Source organism: Mustela nigripes, chromosome 18, assembly GCF_022355385.1.
Source record: "Mustela nigripes isolate SB6536 chromosome 18, MUSNIG.SB6536, whole genome shotgun sequence".
In the NCBI taxonomy this organism is placed as follows: domain Eukaryota; kingdom Metazoa; phylum Chordata; class Mammalia; order Carnivora; family Mustelidae; genus Mustela; species Mustela nigripes.
In genome coordinates this window covers 12796925-12815116 of record NC_081574.1, presented here as the reverse complement: position 1 = coordinate 12815116, position 18192 = coordinate 12796925, and the positions used below count along the sequence as shown (strand labels likewise).

The following is an 18192-nucleotide window of genomic DNA, read 5'->3' as shown; positions in this document are numbered from 1 at the left end:
AAAAAGGAAATATGATAACACAGTATCAAACAATCTGTCAGTGATAAAACAAGCGGGGTGGTTGTCATAAAGTAGCCAAATGGCTTTTTCCACCTCCATCAAGGTCACTTTACTGATGATGGGCTCAATAAGATGATAATGCATTTAACCACTTTCCTTGCATCTGACTTCGACCTCACAAATCCAAATGGCCCTGTTTAACTACCCTGGCCTTTCAGCATTTCCCTGAACAAAGATAATTAAGGAGATGTACTGCCCCCTACTATCACAGGAATTGAAAGACAAATAAACTTTTAAGAGCACAGCCAGGTGTCTCTTCCACTAATGCACAACTTTTAAGCAGGAGGTAAAATGAAACAATGGTTAAATAATTATAAAAGGTTAACAATGTTAAATTTGTTATATACGGTAATTGTTTTCCTTAAAAGAAAATGCATGAAAAGAGTTCCAGGCTACATTTTACAGGTCTCTAGACAGCAGGTCGCCCCCCTCTCTCTTACTGCCAGAAAGAGTTGGAAGACTATGGAGAAAAGGTACCGTGAAGAAACTAACATGAAAATAATGCATGAAAACTCCCGCCCGTCATTTTAATTTAAAAAAATTGGGGGCATAGATATATATATGTGTGTATATATATATGTGTGTGTGTATACATATATATATATATATATATATTTAAAAACCTGAATTGTTTCTCCATATTAGTTCTATATTAGTCATTTTGGTAGGCTCTCGAATCCATTCTGCCTTGGAAATGTACAAAACAAGATGTTTACGGGAAACAGTATTTAATGTTACGAGAGGGAAATAACTCTGAAGAGAGAAATTCTTTCTCTTTTAAATACTGTAGTACGTGGTTTCCCAAATCTTATTATTATTTAGATGTGATGTACGCTCAAATATCTGTGTACTTTTCAATTTTTATTCTTCCCTTGTGAAATGAATTCATTGTCAGGAATACGCACACTATCAATTATTCCTGGGATACCAAAGAGGTAGTTACTCTCACCCTTCCGTAGTAAAAATTAAGAGTCGATATTTCAAAACTTAAACACACCGGATTTGTAACGGAACGGGTAGGTTTATAACTAAAATCAACATATACATTTCAAGACAACTGGGTTCTTAGATATTAAAATATATTGCTAAATAAATCTGCTAAAATAAATCTGCTAAAAACATATATAATCAAATAACTGGTACACATCAAATTATTACTTTCTCCGGGGAAAACTTTTTTTGACAATACATTCCCAATACCTAAACTCACACAGGTTTAAAGGCCTTAGACATAATTGAGTATTACAATAACTTTTTATTTAAGACAAACTATTACCAGAGGCATATAATTTTCATTTATTCTGTATTATTTAGTACTAGAGAACTCTGCAATGCCAAACAATCTGATAGAAAGTCTAATGGAAAACACCTTATTTAAAGAAAGAAGTGTTATTTTGGCTTTAAAATATTCACTACTTGAGGATACAGAATCGCTTCAATATGATTATAGCCAAAACAGCACTTAGGATTGATAACTTAACATCTATATTTATATGCTGAGACTCTTTCAAATCAATGTGACACTGCAAAGTCGTGCTAAGTGACCCTCATCTAAAACTGTGGGAACCTTAACCCGCTTGCTCTTCGGTCCTTTTCCTCTAGCTTTCCAGCCTTCCCTTCCCTCTCTCTCTACCTACAAGTTCCACCACGTTTACTTGTGGCTGCTCTTGGAATAGCTAAAACTCAGGCCACGGCAAGGTCTAACTCTTTAAACACTCACAGCTGTGACTTGGGTTTTTAGCCAAAACCAGGCAGAAGTTCTGATCTAACCCAGAAGGGTACAGCTTACATGATGGTCAACAAACTACCAGCTGTAATCACTTCCTTTTTGACTTGGACCTATCACTGGATCTCCTTCATGGAACCAAATTCCCAACATCCAAACAGCCTTAAGGAAGAATATCCTACTTCTCAAGAGGTTGGCACGAAAGCACTCACATCCAGGAGAAGATAGAGTGACTTCAGACACACTTTAAACTAGGCGGCACATATGCATATATATATTTGTACAGAGAATAAGAAACACATAGTAAAGCAATAACTGATTAGCGTAAAATGTAAACTTTCTTAATACAAGGAAAAGTTAATAAAAATTACATTTAGAAAAAGATTTAAAACAAATATAATGTCCTATTTTTAGCTTTTACATCTGGATCGTTAGGAAGGTGGTTAAAAAGCTCTATTCACAATTGTTTAAAGTCCAAAAAACAAAATAAATTATAAACATAAAGAGACTGATGTTCCAAAGCCCAATCTCTTAATTGCTGATCAGAGCTGAAAATAGATCTTTTTTCCTCCACTAATTGAATGAGTCTTGTTAAACCTTTTGAAATGCACTTTAGAAAATGCAAGAATACAGCTTAGAACAGGTTCTTTAATTTGGGTCATTTTCTGTTACTTGCAGTAGTGACGGGTGCTTAGCAACGCTGTTCTGGTGGCCCTTTTAAGGAAATGAATACCTGGAATACAGCATTTTAATCTATTTTATGGCATTAATTATCAAGATCACTGTATTTGAGACAGTGCCTCCTTTGCCATTTTCCTACGTTATGAAAGAAAGGAGTCCCGTGATTAATTGAACGTATCATTTCAGATGACAGAAGATCCTGTGGCACCCCCTTTCCCAAGTAAGAAAAAAATAAGGACATAAAAACTAACAGTAAATACAAGTCACAGAGAGGATTAGTTTAAGTATTTAGACAAGGATCTTCCACTGAAAATCAGGAGCTCCATATTAAGTCACTTTCATTTTTCTAAGTCTTCAAGAGGAATTAAATTCTATGATGCCACACATTAGGCCACTGATATCTAGGAAACATGATGCGACACAGCCAACATGTAATCAGATTTTATTTGGTACTTAAAGATTCACAGAAGGTTTTAAATATTGATTTTATGGAAGAGGACTTGTACATGAGAATCGTTAACAAGAATATCATTCAGATTATGATCAAGTTACTCACTTTATATTTATTTTAACAAGCCCAAATGATCAACTACCAGGAAGACAAGGAAGCAAGGTAAAATAGAAAGCTACCAAGTAGTTTTTTAAGAAATAGAACTGCCATGTTACACTCAGTAAATACGTCCATTCACCTATTATTGATAAGCAGCACAACAGGTTCAAGAAACTAGTAATTAAAAATATTTGGTACACTCCCTTCTATTTTTCTCTGATCTCAGTTATCATTGCTAGAAGTACAACTCTCCCAACTTTTACCTCCTGATCACACAATTCATTTTAGATTTCCTGTGCTGGAGAAGGAAGGTAACACTCTCCCCTATCACCATTCCTGCCTGTGTTCACAGCTACCAAGACATCAAGTGACTCCCTCTTTGTCTAGACTGTACCCTAATTTCAATCTTTAATGGCCAATTTTTTAAAGCTTTTAACACTCAGCCTCCAAAGATGAGAAAGAAACCAGGTTAACAACCTGAAATCTTATTTGTAAAGTTTCAGAGTCTTGGTTACTATATAATCAGCATCCCTTTAAATTAAACGTATTTCATACATGACGTTAAATTTATCACCGAATTGTGTAAATCACAGTCTAAAATGAGTAACACCCACATTTCACAAGTTTTTTTCACCGCTTAAGACAAATGGGCATTGCCTGGGGCTTGGGGGTTTTGAAGAGTATGGTTGCATTTTAATGCTCGGGAATCCGCTGGGGGGGGGGGGGGGGGGCTAAATGCGTGGAACAGACAGTATATGCTGCACTAAACTGTTCTCCTCCCCAGAGGGAGGCTTCCTAAGTTAGCTGTATTTCTCACATGCCTTCTCTGGATCTTTTCTGTCCTTTTCTTCAGGACTCCTTTCACAATTAGCACACAGAGGTCTCTGCATAAAGCTCTGAAACCTCTAAAACCAGAGAACAAAAGGTTTATTTTCAAAAATGAAAACCTTGGCTTGTCCAACTCCAGACGTGAATCTGCTTTCAATTACTGAAAGTATTTCCACTTCAGTGCAAGGGGATCAAATCCTCAACTACACCATCTTACGGCACTGCATTTGATTATTTGAGGCTTTCCGAAGACAGAATGACTCTGTGACACAGGCGCACATATATTCCGTACGTATCTCTGCTGAGATACTCCAGAGATAGAGACGCCGGCACCGAAAAAGGGAGGCAGTGGGACTTGGGAGAGCGGCCACAGAGCTTTGTTTTATTTTATGGGAAGACACACGGACAGGGTAAAAAAAAAAATAAAAAACAACATAAAAAAAAAAAAAAAAAGGTTTTTACTTTCCATCCCCCCCGCCCCCAACTCTTTCCCCCAGTAACCTGCGCGAAGGACCCCGGCAAAGTTGGGTTTCTTTTAGAGACGCGGCTGCCTCCAACCCTCTCCTGGCAAAAAATCACCCGCTAAGTATTTCGCAAGCGGGAAACCGCTCTTTTAATGAGCGCGATTATTTTGGACCTCTTTCCCCATTAAGCAATCAGGATGATGGATTTTAGTTAATGGAACCGGAGGGCTGGTTCATTCAAGCTCCGCGCAGACCTTAAAACGCAGCCAAGACCTCCAGGATCCAACAGCGCGGCTGCCCGCAGTCGCTCGCAGCGAACCGGGCAGGAGGCGCCGCCACGGTCCCCGAAGGCAGGGCGCAAGCCGCTCGCCCTCCCGCCTCGGGACCGTCCACCGCCCCCCCCCCCCCCCGGCCCCAAAATCCGCCTCCTTAAAAATACCGGGAACAAAAGACGCCATTCTCCCCGCGGCTACCTGCGCCGCTCCGAGGGACGGCGAGCCCCCGAGAAAGTTCAGCCGTCGCCTCCCCTCACCCCTTCCCCGCGGTCCCGCAGGGGTTAAATGGCCACCTCATTTCTGATGCTAATGTTGCCTCTGCGGCGGTCCGAACCCGCGCGGAGCCTCCTCCCATTCCGACCCCGCCGGGGAGAACGCGGGGCCGCCGCCGCCGCCGCCGCCGACCCGGGTGCGGGCGAGCGACCCCGCCGCGCCGGGAGCCGCGCGAGGAGCCGCGCCGGGAGCCGCGCCGGGAGCCGCGTGAGGGACCGCGTGAGGGACCGCGCGGGGAGCCGCGCTCCGCCCGTCCGCCCAGGCCCCGGCCGCCGCCGCCGCCGCCGCTCACCCACCTTGCCGCGGCGCGCCCTCGCTGTGGCCGTGCGGAGCCGAGCCCGGCGCTGCCAAGTTGCCTCGGTCTGGAGCGTATCATGTTACAGCGCCGGGCTCGGGGCTCCGGCTGCGAGCGGCAGCCAGACATGATAGGCTGAGGCTCCTCTGTTTACACCCGGCCGCGGAGGGGGCGGCGGCGGCGCTTAACCCCTTCGCGCCGGGCCGCGCCGCCGCCGCCGCCGCCGCCGCCCCGCCAGCCCCGCCAGCCCTGCGCCCCGTCGCCGCGGCTCGAGGCGGCCCGGGCCGCCTTCTCACCCCTCCTTCCACACAGACACGCGCGGACACGCACGCACGGACACACACACGCGCGCACACACACCCACCGCGGGCCGGGGCATCTTAACAGCCGTGCCCCAAACGAAGAGTGTGCAACTGCACCAAACACTGGTCACAGGCATGCTTTAAAGACCCGGCTGGGAGGCATTCCACGCGCACACACACTCACACGCACACGCACACACGCACACACACTCGCAGGCCATAAAACACCGGTGTTCTCTAAAGTGGCTTTTCGGGCTGCTGTGGATTTTTCAGAATAGGTTTTCTCCAGAAGCACTACTTTGCGGGGCTCACAGAAGAGCCTCTTCCCCGGCGCGGGGATGAATCCCGACCCCCGAGCCGCCACCATTCCTGCGCCGGCCCCCGCCGGGCCGCGGGCGGAGCGCGCCGGCGAGTGCGGGCCACGCGGCCCCCGCCGCGGCGCGACGCGGGGCTCGGGCTCGCAGGACGCGCCGCGCGGCAGAGGTGGGTGCCTCGGCGGCGGGAGGGCTCGGGGAGCCGGGCCTGAAGGCGGCTCGCCTGGGCGCCGCGGCCGGACGCGGCGGGGACCCGCTCGGCCCCCGGGGCTCGCCCCGCCGCAGAAGGCCGGGGGCCGCGCCGCGCGCCCCTCCTCCGGCCGCAGCTGCCGACCCCCGCGGACGCCGCGGAGAGAGCCAGGCCGGCGCTCCGGCGCGGGAAGGAGGTCCCCGGGGCTGCAGGCGTGGGCTCCGGGCGCCGCAGCCAACTCTAGGGGATGTGCCTGGGCTGGGCAACCCCGACCTGGAACAGCTCATGGGGTGCTCTAACTCGCTTTACTTGGGCATGGAAGCTACTTCAGGATTGCAGCACTTCCACACGTTTTTATTTAAAAATGGTCTTTCCCCCTCCCCCTCCAGATCCACTTTTATCATTATTTTTGCATTGCCTCCAGTCCCGCGTCCCTCCTTCTTTTAATTTTTTTTTTCTAGAACATTCCATCCCCTCAGCTTCTTCCTCCATTAAACTGAGACTTGAACGACTGTGTGTTCCTGAGTTTTGGGGTTCGGCGTGCTTTCTTCCAATCCCTCCTGGCCCCTCAAAGTATTTTCATAAATAAAGAAACAAAGAAAACAAGCAGCACTTGGCATTACAATATTCCTATCAATCAGCACACCTTTCTTTTATTAGCTGTCATCGCAGGGAACCAACCGTCTTCTAAATACGGACTTACACTGAAAAATTAATACTTTAAGAAATCATTAGCGTTCTCCATTAATCAATAAGTTCCAATAATGAATATTCTTACCTCAATCCGTGATTGAAAAACCGTAATTTCTTTTTCTTCTTTAGCATTCTCCTCCTACCTTGACTTTTGTCACTCTTCCCATCTAACGCTACATACAGTAATGTGAATACAGCTCATCTGCCTCTTGGATACTTTTCCTTCTCTGTTTTCATTACCGTCAAACACATCCATCATCATACATGGAAATGTCTGGTGTTACTCCACGTTGAAGTAAAGTCTGTACCCTGTAGTGTTCTCTCCTCTCAGTAATAATGGCTTCTCGAAAATCCTGACTCACAAGCATTCTGTTACAACATGATTATGACAACCATCATGTGTGTTCTTCCCTGAATGGTCAATATGTTCACCCTTTAATTAGGACATTAGTAAGATCTCCCAGAAATTCTTTAAACATTTATCTGACACAGTCTTAATTTCCAAGTTATTTCAGGGTTTTGGAACTCTCTTTAGTAAAATTGGGTCAAAAAATAGAACAATAGATATTTTGTGGGGCACCAAAAAGACTTCTAAGCTCTTAAGCAAATATCTCCTTAAGTCTTAATATTTTGAACGTGATCGCCTACAGATCACTGTGATGTGTGTGACTCTTCAGGTGGGGGGGGTGCCTTAAATAATTGCAAATAAACACTATTTAAGTTGGAATATGGAGAAGGTATTGTTCCGTTGGACTCTTAGAAGAATGAAATAGGTAAAACATCGCACAGTTGGAATTTTTTAGTATCTGCAGGTCTTGTCCATGTTTCAGGAATGTACGTCTGGATTTTCTATGATGCACATTAGCAGATGTGGGTTTGAATTAGAACATTAGAGGACAGAAGGGCGAACACTCTAATGGGAAGAAAGGAAGGTTTTAAAATCTTAAATCACTGTTTGGGTCAAGATGAATCTCAAGAAGACTAATACTTGGCATACTCATTTCCCCAGATAAATGCTATGTAAATTGGTCACTGATTGATAGCATTTATTAAAATTCCAATTTAAAATGCTAATTAAGCAATGCCCATTTATACATATCAGATACAGGTTAGGTAAATTTTTATATTGGACTACATTGGAATATTCTACATACACATCTACTTCTACCTTTTCTGAATACAAAAACTAATTATTTCCAAATTGCACAAAGACAGTATCCCTTGAGAATAATCAAGGGCTTACTCTGAACGCAGCTGAGCAGCAGTAGGAGCTCACAGAGAAGAAGAGGAAGAGATATGGTTTTAAACAGTTTTTATCGCTGAAAAGTGAAGGCTGGCTTCCACATATATCTTCCCAAGAAAAGACACAAAGTTTTGTGGCCACCCCTATCCATACAGTAAATCACTGCCCTCTTGTAAATAAAGGAGTCTACTGAAGAGTTCTATAGAGACATATAATAAGGCACACATTAAATTTCTACTTTCATCTACTACAGTTTGCCATATTGATGATATCAGGAATAATGAGCATTATGGATACTGCCTTTTATAGGTTAAGCATTTCTTGTCTAAGATTTGCAGAATTCCCCACCGTTTCATGAGCAGACGCTATTAAATATGTTGAATTATGTGGCTATTTTATGTTGTGAATAAATAACCACATGAAATCATACTTGCGCTATTAAATGAATTTTACTTATAACTGAATTCACTTCTTTAGGCATAAAAGCCTAATGACTGCACACCACAAGGAAGATTTTTAAAAATGCATGAACCAAACCAAATCAAAGCAAATTGTATTAAAGAAAAAAAAAAGTCCATGAATGAGCTGTTACTTCAGACTGGCACCAACTTAGCTTTAATATTAAGAATTCTTCTGACCTCTCTCTACTTAAGCCAAAAACCTTGGGGAACAAAAAATCGGTTTAACCAAAACTAGGATCATTACCTTTCCTGCTGATGATCAAGTACCGAATCCATACTGTTAGAGATGCTAGTACAAAATCAAAATCTAACACTTTTCGCTCTACTGAACATATGACTATGATAACCACTAATGCAGAGCACTTTATTTGAGTGTCACTATATTGAGCATTTAACACATTTTTATTTCTCTAAGCAAGCCCGTATGAAAAAGTAATATTGTTATCCCATTTTACAGATGAGGAAACTGGACCTAAGGTTAATAATGGTCCAATAGTTAGAGAATACCATAGCTTAAATTCAGCCCCAGGTGTCCTGAGCTTGATGCTTAAGCCATTTGACTAAATACCTAGTATTTAGTAGTTAAAACTGGTATTAGGCGTGTAGTTCACTTTCGAAATCAAACGTGTCAGGATAAGCCACACCAAGGATTTGGAAACATGATATTCAATTCTAAAACCGATTATTTGCGGATTTGGGAGGAGGAAAAAGGAAGAGACACGGTTTTCCCTGTGTTTTGAAGTTAACCTTAATAGTTCAGGTTACTAGTAGTATACAGACCAGTATTCTCTGCAAGTTGGAAGCTTATACAGGAATAAAACAGTTAATAACTATTCCTGATTGAGGAATTGGCATAGGTCAATATGTACCTGTCACTCTAGAATTTAGTTTGTCTAAATGGACCTTGTTAAAAATTACACATTTATTTGTAAACAGTTTTGTTCTTTTTTAAATACACAAGTATGTCAAAGACACTGTTTATGTCATCAAAATTACAGCGCACTGACATCAATTGGTACATAATAATTGTATAATTACTTTGATACATGCTGTGAATTGAATTTTAGATTTCATCTTCTTTTTCCCAAAGTGTTATTTTGTCAGGAGCAAGAAAGTCTCTAACAGCTACGTGGACTCTGTTAGAAGATGACATAAAACTGTATTTAAAATCATATTTCTGGGTCCTTTTCCCAATAAAGTTCAATTATCATTTACACTGGAACCAAAATAAAGGCTTGAGGAAAAGGCTCATCCTAAAGTCCAATTCATAATTTTCACAGATGTTTACAGTAAGTCTAAAAGGATGGTATAATAGTAGGTGATTCTTTGATTTAACCTACAGAAAAATCCACCCACAATATAGCTTTCGAGTTCACGACTATGTGCAATGACCCACATCCCAAATCTTTCTATCAGGTAAGTTTTCTGCTTTATTTGTAAAAATGTTATGTCACCCAAAACACAAGTGCCTTCTGAAATCTGATACTATGTGAAGACCTGAGACTCTTTCTTTAGATCTCCAATCATGTTTGCTGCGTGACAAAAGAACTGGTTCTTATTTTTGTCCTAATTCAGGTGACCTTGGGCAGGAGCATGCTGGGTCCTCCACAGCCCGGGCCGGCCGGCAGGGAGGGAGGAGGAAGCAAGATGTGGGAGTGTGTGATGAGGTCTGGACTCTTTGCAGGGGGCAATCAAGCAATGCACTGTATCCAAAAGGCTTAGTGAGCTTCAGCTCTGTGCTGGCAAGTATCCAAGTGGGAGGGAAGGGGGCGAGGAAGGGAGATCATTCCTCTCCAGTGGTGAGAGCGAGACAGGGGGCAAGAGGGCAGGGCTTCGAGAGAAATCCAGATGGTCAGCAAGAGGTAGCGGGGGGTACATATGCCAGGGACTGGGCATACAGCAAGAGCCAAGGACCCAAGTCAAGCCACCAAATGTCCAAAGGCAATGTTAGGAGGGAGTCTGTATGGAGTAGTGTGTAGAACCCTAGTTCCATGTATAAACCGCCATGACTGGGGAAGCCCAGGAGAGGCCGAGGTAGAGTTGGCTGGTTGGATCCCAAGGCTGCAAGCAGCTAGACTAATTCCCAGGCCCACCCAGGGATGGCAGTATTTGTCCATGCTTGGCAATTTACTGGGTTCAACTTATTTTTATGTTTTGAAAATGAGAATACCTGTGGGGTAGAGGGCTCTTGGAATGTATTCTTTGATAGACCACGTGTTAAGAAACGGAAAGGTGATAAAGAAAAATGATAGAATTATTTTAATTGCAGTCATTTTGTCAACCTGATCTCTGTTTCCACCCATCATGCCATTTACCCAACCCCAAAGCACATTGTAGTGTTAGTTCTCAAAACACATTCTCCGTTGAACGTTAAAAAGCTAGGCAATATATCTTTGAGATTAAATATCTTACTATAAATACTTTGTCTTCTTTGTTCAGACACCAAGAATTAGGTATTCATTGATGTTTTTAGGTGTGTAATTATCTATAGAAGAGAGTAGCTAATCACTGGTCAAATCCTTTACGCAGTGGACAGAGCATAGAATCAAACGAACTTCTATAGTCATTCTTGAAAATTATCACATAAACCCATAAGTATTAAGATCATTTTTGCAGGTAGCCTATTTAACAAGTCTTTATTGACATACGAATCTAGATAATAATGTATTATTTTCAGAGGGTTCATGACATAGTCACACGCAACACATCTTTCATGATTTTTTTTCTATTTTGTGAACATAAATCATGTCTAAGCACATGTTTTTATTGTCATTTTGGATGGAGGTATATGCCTGATCCTTCTATTTTCACCTGGCCAATGTCTGCTTGTTCATGACTTGGTTTGGAAGGCAGTTCTTCCAGTTAGTCTTTTGCTGATCCACTAAGAATTTAAGAGTCCCCCCTTTGAGTTCCCATTGAACTCTGTAAATATCCTTTTCATCATACTATATTCTGCTGCCTGTCCACTTGTCTGTAACTCCCTCCAGACCATAAACACAGGAGGGTAGGAACCACTTCTCTGCTGATTCCCCAGCACTTAGCATAGTGTCGTGTACTAGAGACATTAAAGAAATACTGGGTGAGGGACAGGTAGATGGAGAGATCGTGAGAAACAAACAGCCCTGATTGAAGAAACTGCTTGCTACAGAAAACCATCTGTATCATCTGTATTTATCACACTGTTCTGTAATTATTTGGTTTTCTGTCTCTGTCTCTCTCTCTCACACACACACCCTTAACCCAAGGCAACCTAACCTAACCCACATTTTGAGGCTCCTAGCACCACAGATAGTTTGAGATCACTATCTTTTAAAACTATAAATGTTCACTTTTTCATTATAAGATCATGGAATTATAAAACTGGACACACACTTAGTATGTGATCTAACTCCGTTGTACCCTTCTGGATCCCCGGACACAGAAGAACCCATTTGTTGTTGTAGTTGTTTTTAACCCCTGCCCTGCCAGGTCCATTTCAAGTGATACATTAAAACATTTCACATTGTTTACCAGGAGCGAATTCTACTTTGAGAGTCTCTAAATCTCTAAAGCCACTGTTTATGCCCAAATGTTCTTGCTCAGTCTTCAGTAGAAACAAGGAAGAACTGGTCACCATTTTCTTTTTCTTTCTTTCTTTTTTTTTTTTTTTTGAAGATTTTATTTATTTATGTGTGTGAGAGAGAGAATGAGAGAGAGCATGAGAAGTGGGAGGGTCAGAGGGAGAAGCAGACTCTCTGCCGAGCAGGGAGCCCGATGCAGGACTCGATCCCGGGACTCTAGGATCATGACCTGCCATTTTCTCCATAAGTGGCCTTCATATTCTTGACGTTGACTGTTCTCAAGTTTCCCCTTAAGATACACATTGTCAGGCTAAATAATCTTGCTTATTTTTATTTGACTTTATTTTACCAGTTCCTCATGGGTTGAATGTTCATCTCTTCCAGCATCTTACAGGCTGTTCTCTGAACCTCCTTCACAGGATGTGTGTGGGGGGGGAGGGGAGCTGCTGAAAACCACGTTGACTGGGTTATCAGGCTCAAGATTTGCAGATCAAGGCCAAGGATCCAGAAAGCAGGGAAAGAGGGTGACGCAAGCATTGCACTGGATATCCCTCTTTAGATATGCCAGCAAGGGGTTCAGAGGTTGGAGAGAAGGGAATTAGCTCTGCAATGTGCATTTACTAACCCATTCCGTCACCCTGATATTTCTGGAAATAGATGTGATGCCAGGTGCTGAGTGAATGCAATCATGGGCGTCGCCTCCATCCAGGGGGCACGGAGGGTGACAGAAGGCAAGGTCTAGGAAATCGGAGAGAGTCAAGAGTGTAGCACAACAAAGAAACCCCGGAAGAGAGGTTTCAAGACTCCAGGCAGACACCGAGGAGGGCGATGGTTAACAAAGCCCCAAGTCACAGATTAATACTGACGCCTAAATTTGGCAGGAAGCAGCAATTTGTGGCCTAAAGGGGAAAGACTGTCTAGTAGAGTAATGGGGTGAAAGTCAGATTTAAAAGCAAGATGGTGGGGAAACGGAGACAGCTTGTCTGCAAAAGAGAGTTTTTCTTCAAAATTCTTAGATGTGAACCTGACTTACATTTATTGAATGCCTATTATGTGCCTGGAACACCTTAGGTGTTTGCACAGGAGATGCCTTCTTTAATCCTCCCTGGGGCAAGAGGAGTTTAAACCTAGTGTAGAAAACTGTATTTCCATTACTTAGAATACTCTGTAGGGAAAAATACACTGGTTCTTTTAAGGCAAATTTCTACCTGAGGTCTCTCTCGGTCTGTAAAAAGCCAACGTGCTTCTCCCGTCTCGTGGAAGGGAGGGAGAGCTTGGGCAGCATAAGGGGAATCATGCAAAGATACCCATGGGGCAGAACTGAGTTTTCTAAAAATGTGGGAGGGAGTATGAAGTAAAAAACAGCCTGAATCGGAGTGTTCCTCCTCTTGGGGCTGTCAGCTTCTGAGTGACAGCGAGTTTCAGGGACTGTTTCTTTCTTTAGAAGACTGGTGTAAAAGAAACGAGGTCTTTCCAGAGGTCTAGAGTAGCTGATAAGTAAAATAAGGACATCTCTTCAGCCAATGCTGAGCAAGGTAAATGCACAAGTCAAGAGATCCTGATCTCTAAGGCAAGTGTCCAGGTGAAGATATCAGCAGGAGACTATACAGGCATTTGAGTGCCCACCCTCCTCGGGGGCAATTTGATTTTGACACAGAAACTACTGTGAAAATACAAAGAGCTCTATGTTATTTCTGGCCAACGGCCTTTGCAAGACTTTCAACAAAAGGTCTGTACAATGTGATCATTCAAATGAATTCTAAAGATTAAGGCAGAACAAGTTAGAGTATTTTAGAATTAATTTCATAATATTACTCATTAGATCAATATATCACTGTGTCACTTCAGCTCGAGTTTCAGCTCTAGTGCAGAGGAGAGAAGCAGCTGGTAAGCAGAAAGGCTCTCCTAGTTAGGTACAAGTCTCTGTTGATTAACTGTATCTTTTTTTTGTTTGTATTCTAGTATGGATGTGGGGTGAAATTTACCATCAAGGAGTTTCTGGCAGGGTTTCAGAAAGATGGTTAGAATGAGGAATTTTCTGACTGGCCAAGAACAGTTAGATTACGTTGTGATTAACAGGAATTTATGATTAGGGAGAGAGGTGCTAAATTATACTGCGACATTTATTCCATAAAAAGCTTATTCTATTGCTTGGTGATTATTTCTAGCAATTTTAATAAAAACATGTAGTGTCATAATCAGGGTCAGGAAAATTCACGGCTGTAATTCAGATAAGCAGGTATCTTCAGATTACTTGAATAGGCACCACGGAAACTGGTAATAAAATGGGCTCGCTGCAGAGAGAGAACCCAAATGACACAAAGAGGCTTCTACAGTTGGTCCATTGAAACCTGGGAGGAGACATCACAGCCCGCCCTTCAAGGATTCTCTACAAATTCTCTAGGAATCAGGAAATCTGACGTCCAGACAGGACTGTTCTGATAGACTGTGTGACCTTACTAAGCCTTCACTGATCTGCGCCTCAATTTTTCCCTCTCAAAAAGGAAATCGCTCAGGTCTTTTGAATCCTTTAAGGGGACAAGCCATCTTTGATGTCTTAGGATCCTCGTTTTCAGTTATTGGATATTTGGATTCTTGCATTTTCTTAACCTTTTTTCTGTTTCCACTCTACCTTTCCACTCTCCTGATTGTTTCCTTGCCTGTCCATTCAATATCAATTTACAGATCAAACTTTTGCTTATTTCTTTGGAGGAATAAGTTCAAGGGCCCACTGGGTCATTTCCAAATGCTGACTTCTTAAGGCAGATGTGATTTAGAAAGCAGGTGTTTTCATCTTTATTTGACTCCACATATGAACATCCCTTGTGTGGTGATCCTGGCCACATTCCAATGCATGTAAGAGGTGGAAGGTTCTTTCTTTCCTAAGAACCTGGAGGATTTTTTTTTGTCAGAAGCCAAGAGAGGTGACAAGGTGTATGTGAGTTATATTATTATATGTTTGTTTTTGTATTGTTAGTGGCAATCATGCGTGTTTATTCTTTTAAGCTAAGATTTCTGTATCTTGCAAGATCTCCTTCTTCTAATGCCCCTGTGTTCTATGGACAACTTCAAGTTCATTGTCCTACAAGCAGGAGGATCTTTGTAAGTGTAGTTAGTATCACCACCCGTTTCCGGTCTTGAAGAGATCACACAACATCACCAAATGTTAGGACCCAGGAGAAACTTGAAGCTTATTGCTCAAACCCCTCACCTCCTCACAAGGCAACTAGTTTACATAACGCTAAAAAAACAGACCTCTTTACCACTGATCCTAATAATCGTTAGCATGGCCCTGCACCCACCTCATACTTCCTTAAGCAAAGAAGTGTTACCATTTGCCTGAAGGCATCTGTTCGATAGAAAATGAAGAATCTCCGTGACCTTCATTCAAACACGAAACTGCCCAGCCCCCTCTAGTTAATGTGAAATTTAATTAATGTCGTAACTAGCTGGAGAAAAAAAAAATCTTTTCCTGAGCCTAGAATTAGAACATTTATAATTCTCTACTTTTTTTTTTTTTTTTACTTCTAAAGGATCAAGAAGACTTTCCAAAGAGTAAAATACAAATCAATATTCAATTTTCCTCCAATTATGAAGAAATAAACCAACTTCAGGTCTTTCTTATATCTGTACTGCCTGTGAATTTGCTGCTTTTATAGCCTCGTGAGAGACTAACTAAGGATCACTATCCTCTGCAGAGACAGCAACTACAAATGCCTAAAAGGGGAATATTTGAAAATTCTTAAATTCATTCTTCTGCCTTTTTCCCTATCCTATTTCAAATCAATTTCCTATTTTCTCACATTCCTCCCGGCTGGCAGCTGCTCCTTCTGGGCCTTTGTCTGGCCCGAGGAAGAACGACAGGCAAGCAGTTGCCTGGCATTGGATGCCAGCCCTGTTCCCAGTCTGGAGACAGAATGTCTAATCTCCATATTACAAGCAGCTTCCAATGGCCCCATCTTAAAAAGCATCGTCACACTCAGGTCCACAGGCTGGGGTCCCCTGTCTTTCTTTTCAATGGGAATTAAAAAAAAATTTTTTTTTTCTTGGAAGACTCTTATGAAAAAGGAAAACAATAACAATATTCAATTTGCAAATCAAGTCACTAAAGAAAAAAAAAATGCACCTGCATTGTGAATACTGAAGAAAGGAAGAAGTCATGTAATAAACACTATTTGTAGACTGTCTGAAGCCGTACAGTTGAAGTAAAATAGCTTTCTCCAGCGCCTGGGTGGCTCAGTGGGTTAGGCGTCTGCCTTCGGCTCAGGTCATGATCTCAGAGTCCCGGGATCAGGCCCCCCCATTGGGCTTCCTGCTCACTGGGGAGCCTGCTTCCCCCTTCATCTGCCTGCTGATTCCCTTGCTCATTCTCTCTCTCAAATAAAGAAATAAATAACCTTTAGAAAGATAAATAGCTTTCTCTGGTGGCCTGACAGGGAGAATGGACTCTCCCGAGCAAATCCGTAACTTCTATAAACCGTGAAACTGGCGAAGACCACCCTCAAGGACCATGAAGAGATTTCCCCACCCACCGCCACCCTCGAAGAGCCAGCTACATCAGTGGAAATGGCACCTAGCCTCCTTGATGTGTCTGACTCGGCCATCAGACTCTTCTCGGTATATATCCAGAATTATATTTTTGTAGATTCAAAGATCCCCGCTCAGTAGAACAACTCACCACCCCCTTCCGCCCCCAGCAATCCCCACGGAAATGCCACACATCTTCTCTGTCTCCAGCGTCTGATGGATCTCTGCCAAAGTGGGTGCCCAGACCTTCAGTGCAGTAGCTGCGGCTGTTTAGACCTTCCCTAGTGGTCCCGCCCCGCAGGGATGACTGCCTGGCAATCTTGGTAAGGACTGCCCAGTCCTCTCACTTCACTTTCTTTCCACATGGATTTCTAAGCATCTTCCCCTGCCTTTTTTTTTTTTCCTTTTGTAGTGTATGGCACAAGAAAAAACAATCATCTGGTCTAATCTCTGGAATATAGTTTTATAAAGTCAAGGAAAACAGGGCAGAAAAGCAATTTACAAATAAAATATACTGATCTATTATTCTTCTAGTTGAATGCAATAAAGCATAATCACAAAGTTCTCACTGCAGTATGGACCACTTATTTCCTGAAACCAGACTCCTTCTGATTTTCCCACTTCCTCCGAAAGCTCTGGACACCAAGGTCATGTCTTTTCCCTGTTCACCGTGTTCGGGCGGAAGTTGCTATAATGCTCCTGTTTTCACAGGTGCCTCCTCTTCTCTCACACCCTTGGTTTTTTTTTTTTTTTTTTTTTTCCTTTCCACTGAGACTTCCTTTATTCTAAGTCTCATTTCATTACCTCTGTCCTAGGATGTGTCAATAACTCTGATACGGCCTCTGCGTCCCCACTCCAAACCATATTCCAGGCGAGCCTTCCTAAGGACTTACTTGCAAACGCTCCCCCATGCTGAGACCCTCACTGGCTGCCTATTGACTACAGAATCAGTCCAATCCTCGGTCTGTTACCTAAGAGGACTTACCTAAGAGCCTTGGCAACCTGATTTTTCTCAAACATAACTTTACCCTTGCTACCGCTTGCGAGTCACATCACTCCCCCTGCCCAGACTCCCTCCCCTCCACCTCCCCGCATCTCTCCTCTCTCTCCCTCCCCACGCCCCCACCCCCCACTTTTCTTCATCTCTGACTTGCACAATCATTGCCATCTCTCAAGGCCTCATTCACAAATGATGTTATTCCATGATTTCAATTTCCTGCCAGGCTCGTAGCCAATCACTTTATGTCTTCAATAGGATGTCCTACGGGCATCTTAAATAGAACATGTTCAAAGCTAAAATAATCATCTTCCAGAGACTTCTATGGCTTCTGCATTCCCTGTGTCAGTGAGCGAAACCTCTGCGCCCCCCCCCCACCCCGAATGCCCAAGAATGAAACGTGGATGCCACTGTGTTCTCGTCTGGCAGCCCAGTCCCTCACATCACATGGCTCCAGCGGCCTTCGGTCATCTTTGCTACTTCCATCGATATAGTCACTGCCTTCCTTAATGAAATCCGCATTTTCCACCTGGTTACAGGATCATACCTGCCTCCATTCTTGGCTTCTCCCGACACATTCTTTCCACAACAGTCTGATCTCTCAAAATGAGAAATAGAACCATATTGATTTCCGGATTGAAAAATTTTAAATCCTTCCCCACTGCCATGAAGATAAGTTCCAAATTCCTTGGTAGGGTTTATAAGATCCTTTGGGAACGAGCCTCTCCTTGCAGTTTTTACTATCGTTATGGT

At 43.0% G+C, this 18192-nt stretch overlaps 1 protein-coding gene across 7 annotated transcripts in view; it reads right to left on the bottom strand.

Moving 5' to 3' along the window:
- Nucleotides 1–18192, bottom strand: part of TENM3 (teneurin transmembrane protein 3) — a 433328-nt gene that overhangs the window by 325593 nt on the left and 89543 nt on the right. Inside the window, exon 1 of one of the 7 annotated variants that reach the window (XM_059384382.1) lies at nt 5154–5214. The exons of the other annotated variants lie outside the window; for them this stretch is intronic. The gene's annotated coding sequence lies outside the window, so the exon portion shown is untranslated. Of the gene's footprint in view, nt 1–5153; nt 5215–18192 lie in introns of those variants that run through there. 7 annotated transcript variants of the gene reach the window in all.